This window comes from Oncorhynchus tshawytscha, linkage group LG09 (assembly GCF_018296145.1).
Source record: "Oncorhynchus tshawytscha isolate Ot180627B linkage group LG09, Otsh_v2.0, whole genome shotgun sequence".
NCBI classification, from domain to species: domain Eukaryota; kingdom Metazoa; phylum Chordata; class Actinopteri; order Salmoniformes; family Salmonidae; genus Oncorhynchus; species Oncorhynchus tshawytscha.
The window spans coordinates 15,800,534-15,817,260 of record NC_056437.1 but is presented as its reverse complement, the minus strand read 5'-3'; the positions used below and the strand labels follow the sequence as shown (position 1 = coordinate 15,817,260).

General features: G+C 42.1%; 1 protein-coding gene and 1 long non-coding RNA gene across 2 annotated transcripts in view; both read right to left on the bottom strand.

Annotated features, from left to right (window-relative positions):
- The window catches only part of LOC112257430 (mucin-2-like), a 57,224-nt gene that overhangs the window by 2,956 nt on the left and 37,541 nt on the right, over window positions 1-16,727 (bottom strand). The gene's annotated exons all lie outside the window — the stretch shown is intronic.
- The window catches only part of LOC121847143, a 2,620-nt gene continuing 674 nt past the window's right edge, over window positions 14,782-16,727 (bottom strand). Inside the window, exon 2 of the long non-coding RNA XR_006084035.1 lies at window positions 14,782-16,669. This is a non-coding gene — a long non-coding RNA (uncharacterized LOC121847143). The remainder of the gene's footprint in view (window positions 16,670-16,727) is intronic.

Genomic DNA, 16,727 nt, shown 5'->3' with positions numbered 1-16,727 from the left:
TTCTACCTGGTACCAAAAAGGGTTCTTCAAATGGTTCTCCTATGAGGACAGCCGAATAACCCTTTAAGGTTCTAGATAGCACTTTTTTCCAAAGAGTATAGCCCTATAACCAGGTCTGCTAGGGCAAGTAAAATTGCAAGCTAGCCAACTTCAGCCAGTTAACTTCGGTGCTTGACTGCCGTTGGATCAACCCTACTCTTCAGCCCAAGCAGCCAGAGCGTCCAGTATGCGCTCCGACCACTCTAATAGTGAATGGCTCGGAATTTACAAACTGAAAATCTGACAACACTCTGAATTGATGAATGTCCCAGAGTGCACTCTGACACTGGAGGCAATTTACGAACGCACCCATTGTCCTTTCCTGCACTCTTAGATATAAGGTGCAATCTAGAACCTAAAATGGTTCTTCGGCTGTCCACAGAGGAGAACCGTTTGAAAAACCCTTTTGATTCCAGGTAGACCCCTTTTGGGTTATATGTATAACCCTTACCACAGAGGGTTCTACCTGCAACCCAATTTTTTTTTAATGTGGAACCAAAAAGTGTTATCCTATAGGGACAGCTGAAGAACCCTTTTGGAACCCTTTTTTCTAAGTGTGCTTGTTTACAGCAACTATGTTGGATAAGTAAGCAGATCAGCAGAGTACAGCTTGGCTCGGCTTGGTTCAGCTTGACTCTGTAGTGTGAATGAACCAAAAGAGGGGTAGAAAAAGGAAGGGAAGAAATAAGTAAAATAAAAGGCAGCTAAGATACTGTGTCAGAAGAGATGGACCCAGTATGTAGGAGTAGCGTCAGTTTTAAACTCTGATGCACCTCTCCCACATTCTTTAAGATATTCGGGTGAGGCATTAATAAATAAACACATCGTAGATAAAGAAAAGCCTATATGGACAATATTTACTGGCTGAACTACTTTTGTCAGCAGTTGCACGTTCAGTATACGAAATTGTGCTTCCCACTGCAAACAGATTTCTTCTCTCTTTTTTGACTTTGCTGCCTGCTGATTCTTGCTGATTACGCAGTGAGTGTCCTAGTTTGCTAGGTAGAGTTTCTCATCACAGCACAGATGCTTAGATGAAGTGAGGAGTCCCTCTTTCAGTGGGAGGAGAGAGAGAGAGAGAGAGAGATGCTGAGGGAGAGACTTGACACAACAGCAGGACCCTGAGGTTCAGAAGAGCAACAACTGCAGAACAATGATATGTAACAGGAGCTTCATATTCCTCTCGAGTCATACTAGCTGTCAGAATTTGCCACACACACATTTAGGAATTCAGGCACTCAGACAGACGCAAGCAGGTAGAGTAGTGGACAATCAGCAGGCAGAAACATTAAATGGGAACATTACAGACAGTATGTCAAAGAGGATCCATCCCCACTATACACTACAGACTGTAGCCTAGAAGGTGGTGAAAAGCCAATTCAAAACTAAACCTCTTTTCATAGAGCGCGTTGATGTCTGCTGTGTGGCGACTGCTAAAGCTTCAAACAAAAACACAGACCAACTGCAGCAAAGCATAAATAGTGGAGAGGCAGCATCAAACACTAGCTGAGTAGCCTACTCCCTCTGCCCCATCCTAACACACACACACACACACACACACACACACACACACACACACACACACACACACACACACACACACACACACACACACACACACACACACACACACACACACACACACACACACACGCCACCACTATCCCAACACATCACTCCCCCGGGGAGATGTCCTGTGTTCGCGCTGTGTTCCTCTGTGCAAATGAATAGCCCCAGTCAGTGGGCCCAGCATGATCAAGGCTCTAGGGCACTGGAGGGAGCTGTCCTTCCTCAACCTTAATTATCTCGGCTAACTTCGAGCAACGAGGAGCCTACATAGTGACTACAGTACAGTGCTGTGTCAAGAAGCTAAGCACCAAACACAACACATGCATGCGCACACACACACACACACACACACACACACACACACACACACACACACACACACACACACACACACACACAGAGAAACAGATTCAGATAGTGAGATCTGAGAGAAAGTGATAGGTATGGGATTCTTTACATGGGATCTTATCGATGATATGCATCTATACAGTGTGCGGTGTGTATGCATTTAATATGATCTTTAATTAGATATTTTTTTAAATATTTGAAGACATGGTTATGTGAAGAAGTTTGAGAAAATACTGTAAGATGTACTGTAAGGAAATATTTGACAGTTTTCTGAGTTTTTCTTGATTCTATTGTAGGGGGTTGAGTTGAACACAGCTATAGCCTAAAGGGACTAGGGAGAGGAGGATCAAAGAGATTCCAAAGTCAACAATAAAATAAATGGGAATGCTCCTCTCAATGCTGAAAAGGTTTTAGCAGGAAGCCATCCCATTCTACTGAGTGGCCTGACCTTGCTCTGCAAACTTTTATATCTTCTGAGACTTGTACTTTTTAAACTGGTTTTTTTTGGTTTGTTTCCACAACTGGGTACCGGTAGTATGCTGAAACAGTAGCGACCTTGCTCAAGGGCACCACAACAGCGTACCGCACCAGGGACTTGAATCAGCAACGTTCTGGTCACAACCCCACTAGTCATCCTAACCCTTAGGTCTTACGGCATGTTGTTGCCCTGACAATATTATTAGAGAAAATAAACACAAGAACACTGCCAACTATTGGCTGAAACAATTCTATTAAGGGTAGAGTGACACTCACTCACTCAGATGAGTGTCTGATCATCCAGGATGAAACACCATTTTGTCCAAAGGGAATGGGCTCCGGTGGATTGGATAGTAAAATGTGACCGACCAGCTCAATTCGGGTTTATGTAGCAACATTTGAAATTGACTCAGAGCTATAAAATTGAATATCATACACTACAGGTAAGGAACAATGGGGAAGTAATTCTGCTTTGAAAATGAATAAACTTGTAACCCCACTTTTGAGAAAAAGGCTCTTGAATGTTTTGGTACACCTACTGGAGAGCTCTTCTTTGTATACACCCATTCACCCATCCATCTCTTTAAGGATTCACATGTGTAAACAACCAAAGATTTCAAGACTAAAGGCTGGTTTATATTACGTCTATCAATATGTCTGTATACAGTTGTCATTCATCACAACAAGGTCATTATTTGCAAGTTAATATAATTAATAGTTAAGATAATTAGAAAATATAGCTTACGGTTGTAAGTGTGATGAATTAAAAGCAGGGCATTCTACTGGATAATTGTTGGAACTTTTCTCGTTGGCCCAACGTTAAATCCTAATTTGACTTTGGTGCAGGTCATGTTGTCCTTCACATTACCGTCTCTGGTAAACACACACTATATCATATCAAATCTAAGTTTATTTGTCACATGCACAGGATATAGAAAGTGTCAAAGGTACAGTGAAATAGCCACTTGCATGTGGAGTCTTGTTTAGATGTAGAATAATATTACTACACATTTCATACATGTACAGTAATGTTAGCTAGCTGCTTTAACTTGCAATGAGAACGACTTCTGACAAAATTAGAAACATATAATACAATGTAGCTAGGTAGACTCTCTTACCCGTATACACAATGAACGCTTCTCCCTTTCTGTCACGGATGCCATGGTTGCCCTTAGTTTGAAGATGTAATCTGGAGACAGGTGTTTTATACAACAGCCTTCGACTCCCTCTGCATTTGCAATCAAACGCCTGAATTTTCTCCATCCTCTTGGCTATCATACTCTGCTTCCACCGGGCATTCCACTGATTTCAAAACTCAGTCCTCCAGAAAGAGAGCTATCTTTAAAAGAAATCTGAGTTAGAAAGGATTACCTACACATACTGAGCAGCTCATTATAGACAGAAGAGTGCTACATGGCAGACCAATCCAAACAGCATGTCCAGCCCATCCATTATTTCAGCCAATCATGGCTAGTGGGAGCGTTCCTGTCTTTTCTGTGGCTAAACCAACTAGGTTCATAATTTAACAGTTGTATTAGTATTTACAGATGGCAAACACATTTGTTATTAAGGCACATGAAAGTTCACATGTTCAAGAAGGCATTTCTGCTCAAAAACACATTTTGAAAAAAAATATGTTTACTTTCAAATGCCTCTCCTGTGAGGAAGTGATACGGATCACTACATTTATGATTTCAGTGTTTACCTGTTTTTTATGTATTGGAGATTAAATTAGAATGTACAATTACAGAGGCAGTAAAGTTTTATGCTCACCAGCTGTGCTTGGTGATATTCCAGGGGGCATCATGTAGGAGTTGTTTGATTCAGGTGGGAGATTCAGTATGTCTCAACCCATGACTTTTATATAATATTCATATTTAGGAGTAGCTAGCAGTTAAGGAACAGCAGGTGATGGACATTTCAATCAATCAATCAAATGTATTTTATAAAGCCCTTTTTACATCAGCAGGTGTCAGAAAGTGCTTATACACTTGGAGAATTTATTCCACATTTACCAGCAGAAAACAGCAAGATATATTTGTAGTTCTCTCCAAGGAACTGAACATGTTAAAAGAAAAGAACATTTTGTTTTAGTGGGAAACTAAACTGAACATTGTGCTAAAGGCTCAGGGGCTTTAACTCTCTCTTTCTCTTGGTCTCTCTCTCTCCGTCTCTCTCTTATACCTGGACCTGGAGACTTGGACACATTTGCATTCTGTTCCACCAAGTACCTCATTGGCATTCAGTTCCCAAACTGTGACCATTCTTTGAAAATAGTCTCTCTTTTTACTTGAGTACACCATCAGGACGGGCAGATTGTGTAGTGAGCTATAAAGAATGTGTGTCATAGAGACCAAAGTGTCGTTGTTTAGGTGTTTTATTACGTATCCAGAGGGGTGCCATTTTGTAGGCTGTTATCCTATTAGTTTAGTCTCTCCAAGAGTATGTTATCAAGCGCTGCTGGACAACAGTGGCTGACACAATTTTAACTACTTTCAGGTATGAAACAAACAGACACTCATAATATAAAATATACAATTCCCAGTTGATGCTTCAAAACCAACTTTATAAGAGGTTTTAAAAATAGATTCTATTGGACTCAAACTTACATGACACACAGTAAGACATTGTTGGCAAAATAGATGGATGCAGTTCAATGCATGATTCATATAATTCACCAATACATTTCTTGGTAGTCCCAAAAAATACTGCTATCAGGTTATAAATCACAGATGGCCTGGTACATTGCTTGCTGCATCCACACATTCGGGATTCACTGTTTCAGTTTCAATGACTCAATATTTTGAACAAAAACGCACGACTGTAAATAAGGCTGGGAATGCGAATACAAATTAGCAAGGACAATGATCACAAGTCAGTCATAACGTGCCCAATAGGCTAGCGCACATGTCAAACTAAAGGTCCACGGGCCGAATAGAATACACAGCATATTATGCACATCTGCAAGCATAGCAGCAAAGGCTGGACAAATATTATTGATATTTTCTTTTGTTTTAATGTTAAAATTATATATACATATATATCCTATGTACATAAGTGGGAATTATAACGGGCCATATCCTTTCAAATAAAACAATAAAGCAAAAGCCTGCAGAGTTCTGTCATACTATCCAGGTCTATGCACAAACAGTTTGAGATCCAGAAATAAGTCCCTCACTGTTGCCGCTTGTTATAGACCCCCTACTAGCTCCTAGCTGTGCCCTGGACACCATATGTGAATTGATTGCCCCCATCTTTCATCAGAGTTTGTACTGCTTGGTGACCTAAATTGGGATATGCTTAACACCCCGGCCGTCCAACAATCTCAGCTAGATGCCCTCAATCCCACACCAAATATCAAGGAACCTACCAGGTACAACCCCAAATCCGTAAACATGGGCACCTTCATGGGCCCTCTAAATGGGCTCTCTAAATACACCTCTGCTGTTTTCAACCAGGATCTCAGCGATCACTGCCTCATTGCCTGCGTCCGTTATGGGTCCACGGTCAAACAACCACCCCTCATCACTGTCAAACGCTCCCGAAAACACTTCTGCGAGCAGGCCTTTCTAATCGACCTGGCCAGGGTATCCTAGAAGGATATTGACCTCATCCGTAAGTAGAGGATGCCTGGTTGTTCCTTAAAAGTGCTTTCCTCAACATCTTAAATAAGCATAACCCGTTCAAAAAATGTAGAACTAAGGACAGATAAAGCCAAAAATGTAGAACTAAGGACAGATAAAGCCAAAAATGTAGAACTAAGGACAGATATAGCCCTTGGTTCACTCCAGACTTGACTGCCCTCGACCAGCACAAAAAGCAACTGGCCCAAGCCCCCCCGCTTCTCCTTCACCCAAGTCCAGACAGCTGATGTTCTGAAAGAGCGGCAAAATCTGGATCCCTAAAAATCAACTGGGCTAGACAATCTGGACCCTCTCTTCCTAAAATTATCCGCCGCCATTGTTGCATCCCCTATTACTAGTCTGTTCAACCTCTCTTTTGTATCGTCTGAGATTCCTAAAGATTGCAAAGCGGCTGCGGTCATCCCCCTCTTCAAAGGGGGAGACACTCTAGACCCAAACTGTTACAGATCTACATCCATCCTGCACTGCCTTTCTAAAGTCTTCGAAAGCCAAGTGAACAAACAGATCACCGATCATTTCAAATCCCACCGTACCTTCCCCGCTATGCAATCCGGTTTCCGAGCTGGTCACGGGTGCACTTCAGCCACACTCAAGGTCCTAAACAATGTCATAACCGCCATCAATAAAAGACAGTACTGTGCAGCAGTCTTCATCGACCTGGCCAAGGCTTTCGACTCTGTCAATCAATGCATTCTTATCGGCAGACTCAACAGCCTTGGTTTCTCTAATGACTGCTTCACCTGTTTCACAAACTACTTCTCAGATAGAGTTCAGTGTGTCAAATCGGAGGGCCTGTTGTCCAGACCTCTGGCAGTCTCTATGGGGGTGCCACAGGGTTCAATTCTTGGGCAGACTATTTTCTCTGTATATATCAATGCTGTCGCTCTTGCTGCAGGTGATTCTTTGATCCACCTCTACGCAGACGACACCAGTCTGTATACATCTGGCCCTTCTTTGAACACTGTGCTAACAAACCTCCAGACGAGCTTCAGTGCCATACAATACTCCTTCGGTGGCCTCCAACTGCTCTTAAATGCTAGTAAAATGAAATGGCATGCTCTTCAACCAATTGCTACCCAACCGCCCGTCAAGCATCACTATTCTGGATGGTTCTGACTTAGATTATGTGGACAACTACAAATACCTAGGTGTCTGGCTAGACTGTCATGGGTGGAAGAAGAGGAGGACCAATGCGTAGCGTGGTAAGTGTTCATATTCTTTAATGAAACAACTGAACACTGGGGGGGGGGAGACAAACAAACAGTCCTGTACGTTGAAGAAAAACACAGAACAGAAAATAATCACCCACAACTCAAGGGTGAAAACAGGCTGCCTAAGTATGTTTCTCAATCAGGGACAACGATTGACAGCTGCCTCTGATTGAGAACCATACCAGGCCAAACAGAAATACCAAGTCATAGAAAAAATAACATAGACTGCCCACCCAACTCACGCCCTGACCATACTAAAACAAAGACATCACAAAGGAACTAAGGTCAGAACTTGACAGATAGTGTGGTCGACAGCTTATCGTAAGGTACTCTACCTCAGGCGAGCAATACCTAGAGACATCTTTATTATTAGACACCGCGCACCAGTTGTTATTGACAAAAAGACACACACCCCCACCCCTCATCTTACCAGAGGTAGCGTCTCTGTTCTGCCGGTGCATGAAAAATCCCACCAGCTCTATATTGTCCGTTTCTTCGTTCAGCCATGCTTCGGTGAAACATAAGATGTTACAGTTTTTAATGTCCCATTTGGTAGGATAATCTTCATTGTAGGTCCTCACTTTTTATTTTCTAACGATTGCACGTTAGCAAGGAGAATGGAAGGCAATGGGTGTTTATTTGCTCGCCTCTGGCTTCTCAGCAGGATCCCCGATCTGCGTCCCCTTTTCCGGCGTATTTTCTCCACGCAAAAGGCGTGGATCTGGGCCTGTTCCAGTGAAAGCAGTATATCCTTCTCGTTGGACTCGTTAAAGGAAAAAGTTTATTTCAGTCGGCGCTGAATAATCTCTTTTCTGATGTCCAGAAGTTTTCGGTCATAAGAGCCGGTAGCAGCAACATTATGTACACAATAAGTTTAAAAATAAGTTAAACAAAACGCAAAAAATAACAAAATTGCACAATTGGTTGGGAGAATGTAAAACGTCCGCTATGTTCTTCGGCACCATCTTCCCTCATTAGATTTAAGCTCATCTCGCTCTGGCTAGCATTAGTTGATCTTGTTATTGTTGATGTGCATAGGCAAATGAGGGACAGAGAGCCAAACTTTTCATGGTTGTTTGATCAATAGGACTGTGAAGTTCTCAAATGTAAGAGAACTCCTGTGGTATTTGCATATTTACAGAAATCCAATCAGGTGTATTTTGTGCCTTTTGGCAAATGCGTTTTAATGATCTAAAGTCGCGCTGTTGCTACTGCCTATAAACACACAGTCCAGTTCAAAGTGAATGGCAGGCACATGTGGCAAATGGCTTATATGCATATAGGCCTACTTTAGCTCTGATTGGCTATGGCGCACTGGTCTGAGTAGACTCTGGTCCTGGACAAGACAGATGTTTTTATTAGATTTTATTTACTGCAGTGTCTATCAATTGTCCAAACGCATGTTACTTTCCCACTCTATATTGCTATAGAATTTTCACAAATGCCTTACTATACGTCATTCCCAAACATTCTTTGGATATATGAAAATGTGAAAATGACCATATCTAAGTGCTTGCTTGTCAGAAAATGTTTTTTTTAAATTGTCAGATTTTTCCTGGGGCTGTACATGAACAGGTTTGAATACGATTTCATGTTGCTAAAACACCGTCAGTTCCACTTTAAATATAACCTTTCAAACTGACATTTAGTAGTAGAACTAAGCGAGAGGGGGTGCACTTTCAGTATATAGCTTTAATCCAGCTGCATCATAGGATCCTAATATACTAAAGTGCACACACACAGAGAGATAAATGCAAAAATGCCTGTGTGTATGCTTATATGTGTGCATGCTCTTTAAAACAGGTAGTTTGGCTACTCAGTGATGGTGGATTAAAAAGCGAGTTGAGGTGATGGATGGCTGGATACTGCCTTTGCTTGTCCTGAGACTAACTGCTGCGCTGTTGAGCTATTGACTGGTAGCTGCTGGAACGAAAGGGAGTGATGGATGGATGGATGGATGGATGGAAGAAAGAAAGAAGGGAGGAATGGGTGGATGGATACAGATGATATTTCAGGAGGAGAGGTGTGACAGTCGCCTTACTGGAGGAATGGAGGGATGGGGAAGAGAGAGAGAGAGAGAGAGAGAGAGAGAGAGAGAGAGGTAAATATCACTTAGCATCTCTCCAACTGTCTCTCCCATTCACTCACACATGAACACACGCATAGCGACCACATTGAGCTTACTCTTTTCGTTTGTTTTTTAGTCTTTTTACATTTTCGGACTGTGAAGGTTAAGATGATCCCAAGGGGAGTGGCAAAAATATGGTTGAGGAGTAGAGCGAGAGAGTGGTGGAAGGGGAGGGTAGGGGAGGGGTGTGCAGAGAGGCAGGAAATAGGGAACAGGCTGAGAGGAATGGGCAGGAACACACTTAATGCTCCACAAAACTTGACATCCTCGGGCGACTGATGGAGGATGGCGGTCACCGACAGCAGAGGCCAGGCATATCAACCTGACCACAACGTTTTCTTAATGGTGCTCTGTAGAAGGGATGGAAGAAGGAATGAATGCTGAGAACTACAGGTGCAGTCCATTAGGTGAGAACTACTGGTGCAGTCCATTAGGTGAGAACTACTGGTGCAGTCCATTAGGTGAGAACTACTGGTGCAGTCCATTAGGTGAGAACTAATGGTGCAGTCCATTAGGTGAGAACTACTGGTGCAGTCCATTAGGTGAGAACTACTGGTGCAGTCCATTAGGTGAGAACTACTGGTGCAGTCCATTAGGTGAGAACTACTGGTGCAGTCCATTAGGTGAGAACTACTGGTGCAGTCCATTAGGTGAGAACTACTGGTGCAGTCCATTAGGTGAGAACTACTGGTGCAGTCCATTAGGTGAGAACTACTGGTGCAGTCCATTAGGTGAGAACTACAGGTGCAGTCCATTAGGTGAGAACTACTGGTGCAGTCCCATTAGGTGAGAACTACTGGTGCAGTCCATTAGGTGAGAACTACTGGTGCAGTCCATTAGGTGAGAACTACTGGTGCAGTCCCATTAGGTGCAATATGGATTTGTAAAAGGAACAGTGCAGTGATATGAAATTACACGTTTATAATTAACCTAAAGCAATCAGACCTATTCTTACTTCAGAGGGGTTGGGTTAAATGCAGAAGACACATTTCAGTTGAATGCATTCAGTTGGTCAACTGACTAGGTTTCCCTTTCCTTTTTATATTTAGTCTCTCCCAGACTTCCACCACCATAAAAATACATTTAGTCAGCTGAAGCAAACAAACAGTTTTTGTCTGCAACTTTTTTGGTTATTGAATTAGAATATATGATATTGAGTCTATCTGCTAGTTTAACATTATTGGACAAATCGAACCATCTCACTGGTTGATTCAACGTTGTTTCCACGTCATTTCAACCCAAAACATCTATTTGATGAAGTTCACTCAACATGGAAAACTGATTGGATTTTCAAAAAAGTAATCACCCAATGTGCATTTTATGTTTTTTTTTTAACCTAAAAAATAAATGTACTTATCATATATCATATATTCTTATCAAAACAAGACATTGAACTGACGTCTGTGGGATCCTTCTCATATTGCATCCAAATAGCAGATTCATCCTCTTACATTAAGCGACGACCTATTTCAGCAGATTGGGGATTGTGCTAATGTAAGCGGTTTAGCTTGGCTAATTTAGCTGTGGGTGTGATATGAGTGTGATTAGTATTTATATTACACAGCCCCATTAGGCAGTTTATTCTTGTTATGTACGGCACTCTCTTCCCTGTTTCAAAGACATGATGGCATGACACGGATGGATACCATCTGGCATCAATATTGGCATGAGCAGTATCTGTGATTATTGCCAAAGACAGCATAAACAAGGGTTCTCTATCATTCCTTATCTCTCTCTCTCTCTCTCTCTCTCTCTCTCTCTCTCTCTCTCTCTCTTTCTCTCTCTCTCGCTCACACACACACACACACACACACACACACACACACACACACACACACACACACACACACACACACACACACACACACACACACACACACACACGTTTCAGTTTCAGAAATAAACACCTGCAGTCACATACACACATACTATACAACAAATATTTTTTACATCTCAATGGAGTACGCTGTTAAATTAATGTTATTTATGGATCCCTGGTTTACAGCAATAACAACATGTGCCATTACATTATGTCACAGTGTGCATTATTGTATCCTATTATGTTCACTTGAAGGTGTGTGTAGCTCAATTATAATGTGGATCTCGCTGAGAGAAGAGCCAGATCATGCTGGCTGAGCATCATATCCCTGTGCTATTTCATCCAAATGGGAATCGAACCCACAGGTTTTCTTCCACCTCTCCCCTGTGAGCCGCCTGTTGCTCTATGGCCTGGCTGCCCCTGAAGGAAAGATGGATTGCATCAGGAGCACAGCGCACTACCGACCCTGCCCTTTACAAACACACATGCACACGCGTGTACACACACACCATCTACTCCATTGTCCACCTCATCCGCAGGCCGCTAACTCAGATACACTGACAGGGTATTTCGCGAAAGGTCGGCGTAAAGAATCGGACAAATCCCTCTTTAGAAAAACACGATTCCTACTCATCTAGTTCTGCAGAATGCACATGTCGTTTAGCGCTTTACTCTTTCTGTTCTTCTCTTTCTTACACAACCACCACACACACACACCATTGGAGGTCGGTGCTATTTAAGATGAGGGAGACAGATTCTTGTTTTTATGAGCATGGCCTTATTTCTATTACAGCATACTGGATGACTGTCATTCATATTCCATTCATCCAGCTCAATGTAACATCAATAGGTTTAGGCTGCTACATGATACTCTTATTTTCCCTCTACCCATCATGAGGTTGCTACAACCTAGCCAATTAATGAAAGTTTACAACGTAGGTGCACACAGGTCAAGAGAAAGAGTTGAGGTGGCAGACAGTGACATTTGGAGAGACAGTGACACATTCAATACCGCCTTGCACAGTCTTCCCTGCATCTAGCTGATCTACGGTGTAATCATTAGTCCAACAGTTGCAAACAAGAGTTTCTATTGGACAAATTCAGGTATGTTTATCCCCGTTTTGTTCCATTTGCAAAACATTTTTCAACAGAATGAATACACATAAACAGAGTTCACTTTCATAGCAGCCACTTCATAGTCCTTCTCACATTTCCACTCTCTCCTACATTTTAGCCATTTAGCAGACACTCCTATCCAGAGAGTACTTAGTGCATAGTATATTTTCTTTGTACTGGTCCCCTGTGGGAATCAAACCCACAACCCTCGCACTGCAAGCACCATGCTCTACCAACGGAGCCACAGTACATGGGACTCTCCTTTGCTCACCTTTTCCATCCACTTCTGGACTTCAATGTACAACACATCAGCTGTCTGTGACCAGGCAAAAACAAAACCTTTCCAAGCCAAACCACATAACCGCTAACCCCTATATCATTGTCATCATTTTAGCTAAAGTAACATCATAGTCAACATAACTAATAGAACTAACACATTAGTAAATCCGCTACAATCATGCAGCACATTAAGCAGTCAGTAAGCAGTTTAGCAGTTACACCGGTGGGCTCCGTGTCAATAAATGAGTAAAACCAAAAGCTTACCTTGACTAGGAAGAGTTCCGTTCCAGTGTTGGATAGTCATAGTCAGAAAGCTAACATAGCATCCCTCTGTTTGAGCCGGGTGTTTGAGTTGGCAAAACTAGCCAGCTGCATTTGCTAGCTACTGTAAGTAAGTGAAATTTTGAAATCACTCTCATTTTTCAATTTTTTAAAGAAATTAATTTGTTCCAAATTGTTCAACTATTGTCTTTCTCTCTCTACATTTTAATTACTATGTAAGTCTGAGAATCATGAGCCTACTAGGTTTTGCATTGAAGTCAATGTACCCAGAGGTGGATAGAAGCTAGTTGTCCTCCGGTACACCATTGTGCTACCCTACAGAGTGCTGTTGAGGCTACTGTAGACCTTCATTGCAAAACAGTGTGTTTTAATCAATTATTTGGTGATGTGAATATATTTAGTTAAAAAGGATAACTTTTTAAATGTTTTACTATTTTTATTTGTATGAAATTCACTGAGTAGGATGGTCCTCCCCTTCCTCTTCTGAGGAGTCTCCACTGACACACACACAGACATGCACTCTCTCTCTCGCTCTCTCGCTCATTTGTAGGAGCCTAATGTGATTTCCTACTCTGCCAGGGCTTTCCACGACCTTTTACGATCATTTCAGGTACCGTCGTTGTCGTCAATGTTTAAAGAATGACTTTAGGGTTTACACTGTGTGAGAAGACTTCCTTCCAGAGATGTAGTCACACAGAAAGTTAATCTTGGTCAGAAGTCAGTAAGTGTTTGTAAGGCATAACAGAGGAGACTAGAAGACGAAGGATATATTGGCTGTTCTGCTGTTGTATTGTAACGCAGGTTTTGATTCGTCAGGGCATAGGGAAATATTTTGTTCTAATTCATTCAGTTATCAAGGTGGAAAACAAACTGGTAAATAACCCACCCAAGCAGTACCTATTCCTCTCACCTTCTGTGGCCTCCTTCAGCCTTCCTCCCTTCCCTTCCTCTCTCCTCCTCTTCTCTTCTTCCCTCTCCTCTCCTCCTTTCCCCTCTCCTCTTTTCCCCTTCCCCTTCCTCTGAGTATGCACCAAGCTTTCCCCCATCATCCCTCATCCCTCTTTAGGTGTGAAATGCATTGGTATTCTGCGGAGCAGAAATATGGGAGGGGAAAGTGACACAGCCAATCTAATAGAGGAGGCGGCCATGCCTGATGTCTGTCAAAAAACATATTTCTGAGGATCAATCCGTGAAAATACCCAGCTGTCACATCCAATGAGCTATCCCTTTTCACAGAAAAATGTCTTCATGTAGTTGCCAAGCCCTGCTATGGCTCGGGCTCAGACTCAGGCTCCGCATTGAGGAAGTGAGGGAGATGCCAATGAAAGCAGACGTGAACCCAAAACCCGGGACGATGGTAGCATTCTGGGTCTCTGGAGCTCTGCAGCCAGCCAGAAGCACATTATGAATGTCATAAGAGGAGTGAAACTTACAGTGGTGATTTTAGAATGTAAATCTTGATGGGGCAAACTCAGCATTTTTTCTTTTTAGATGCATGCCAACGAAGCCACTATACAACATAAACAATACATTCATTGCACTATAATGGTGACAAACCGTGCCCACAAACTGTTAGGGCCTACATAAAGCTGTGCCAAGAGTGGAGCTTTCATTTCAGCACCATGGAGTGAATCCTCACCACCCCTACACCTGGCGGAGCCTCGTTTAGCAGAGAAACAGCTCATTCAACCACATTTACTTGCTTTTTAAAAACCATATCTGATATGGCTGATTTGCTTAAATTAACACATTTTTTACTGGCTCCTTGTGGATTTGTGTTACTTGATAAGAACCACATTCTCCTTCAATAATAATGAATGCCAACATGAGTTCACTTTTGAACCATACACAAACATTATTACATTTATGTTCAGTAAATTCACAATGTTTATTCTTATATCATTAACAGCTCTAAGTATAAGTGCAAGCAAACGAACTGAGACGAGATAGACCTATTCGTTCAGCGACAGGAATTCAGAGAGATGTTCAGATAAATTCAGCCAGATGTTGAGGCCTGAACTTTACTCTTCTTTAAGTCACAACACAGAGAAAGAGAGAGAGAGAGATGGAGGGAGGGAGAGCGAGAGCGAGACGTGGACTTAGAGGTTAGCCTACTGTTTGACATATTGTATCATGTGGTCTAAAAAGCAAGGAAAATACAATCACGAGGATCCACTTTTATAGACAATATATCGACGCACAGACAGCACATTAAGCAAACAAAACAACCCTTGCAATATCAACTGGAATTACATGTGTCTATTACTGAACATTTTTTGTATTTTTATTTTTTTAATGGGAAGTGACTGTCACTGGCGAACATGGTCACAGACCCAACAACATTATCCCTCCTCGTGTAGAAAAGCACATGAGGTGATTATAATACACAAAGTAAGCAAAACAATGATATGCATCATTCTAACATGACCTAAAATGATGAATAAGATACTAATGTGATAGCCATATAAGAAATATAACAATGGCATAATGGGAGGAGGAGTGGATAAGAGCCGTCATTTCGAATAAGACATGAGCAAGCTGAGACTGATGTAGCCTATTTGCCTATTTTTTCATCCACACAATTTAATGCACGCTATGATTCTGGCAAGCACGTACTGTACCTACTCTCCTCTGTCTGTTGGTTGTGAAGGTCACGGCTTGTCTGTCTGTGGCGTCTAGCTGAGCCACAACGTTAGATTTCCCCAGTTTAACAGTGTTGTCTACTTGTGATGCACAATTGTCATGTTTTGAGACAGTAAGCCACTGCTTCCTTCCACATGGTTGAATTTGCAATATCCGACTTGTTTTGCAATGTTTATGTAAAATGGGCCAAGAGCACCGAGACTCATGATATTGACATGATCAGTCCAATCAAAGCTACGGGAGATATAACATGAATTGACGTCATTTTATCTGTGGCCAAAGACCTTGAGCCTTCTTGGACGGGCATTTCTACTGTCAATCCATGTTAACACCCCAGGTGTACTTGAACTGCCTAGTTCTCCCATAGATTCAGCGGTGATGTAGTGTCCCCATGAGTGACAGAACCCTGAGCCAATCACAGCATAACCAGAGTACGCTCTGTGCTTTCACTGGCTGGCACTCCACCACAGAAAGCACTGTGCTATTCTGAAACAGCTGCATTATGGAGCTGCCTTACTCAAAGAAAAATACCATATGCTGCTTTAATAACGCAAGGATTTTTAAAAGATTTTTTTACATTGTTTGCTAAACTGATATGTGACACAAATAAATGCTAGAATTACATGTAAAACTGGCCAACTTTTGTATCGTTATATATTTTTTTAAACAGGTGGGGCTGCCACTGGAAAGGGGACTCTTTCACCACAGCTGATGTCCCTTGAGTGCAAGAAAGAGATGCTGTGCTTTGTTTCTACTAGATTCTACACTTTGCACTGGTCTCAAACACACACACAGACACACATACTCACACACTGGATCTTTTTGGAGGGAATGTACCCATTTTATCTTTTAACCCCCGCACACAAAAGGGCAGTGTGCCCTTTTGCTAATACTTACAGCACAGGAACTGGCAAGGAACTGGGACCTTGATGGTTTGAGTGACTCATGTCCTTTTAAAATTTGCATTTAATTTCGTTAAAGTCTATCAATTCCTGTCATCCCTCTAAGGTTTTTTAACATGCAGACAGCGTAGCATGCTCAGTCGCAAGGACAGCTCAGTCCAGCCCAGTCCAGCCCTCTGGCGCGAATCCTTCAGACACCGACCAGACGAGTCCTGAGGAGAGACGTTTTGTCCCTTTAACTCTATTATCACTTTTAAAAATATTTTAACA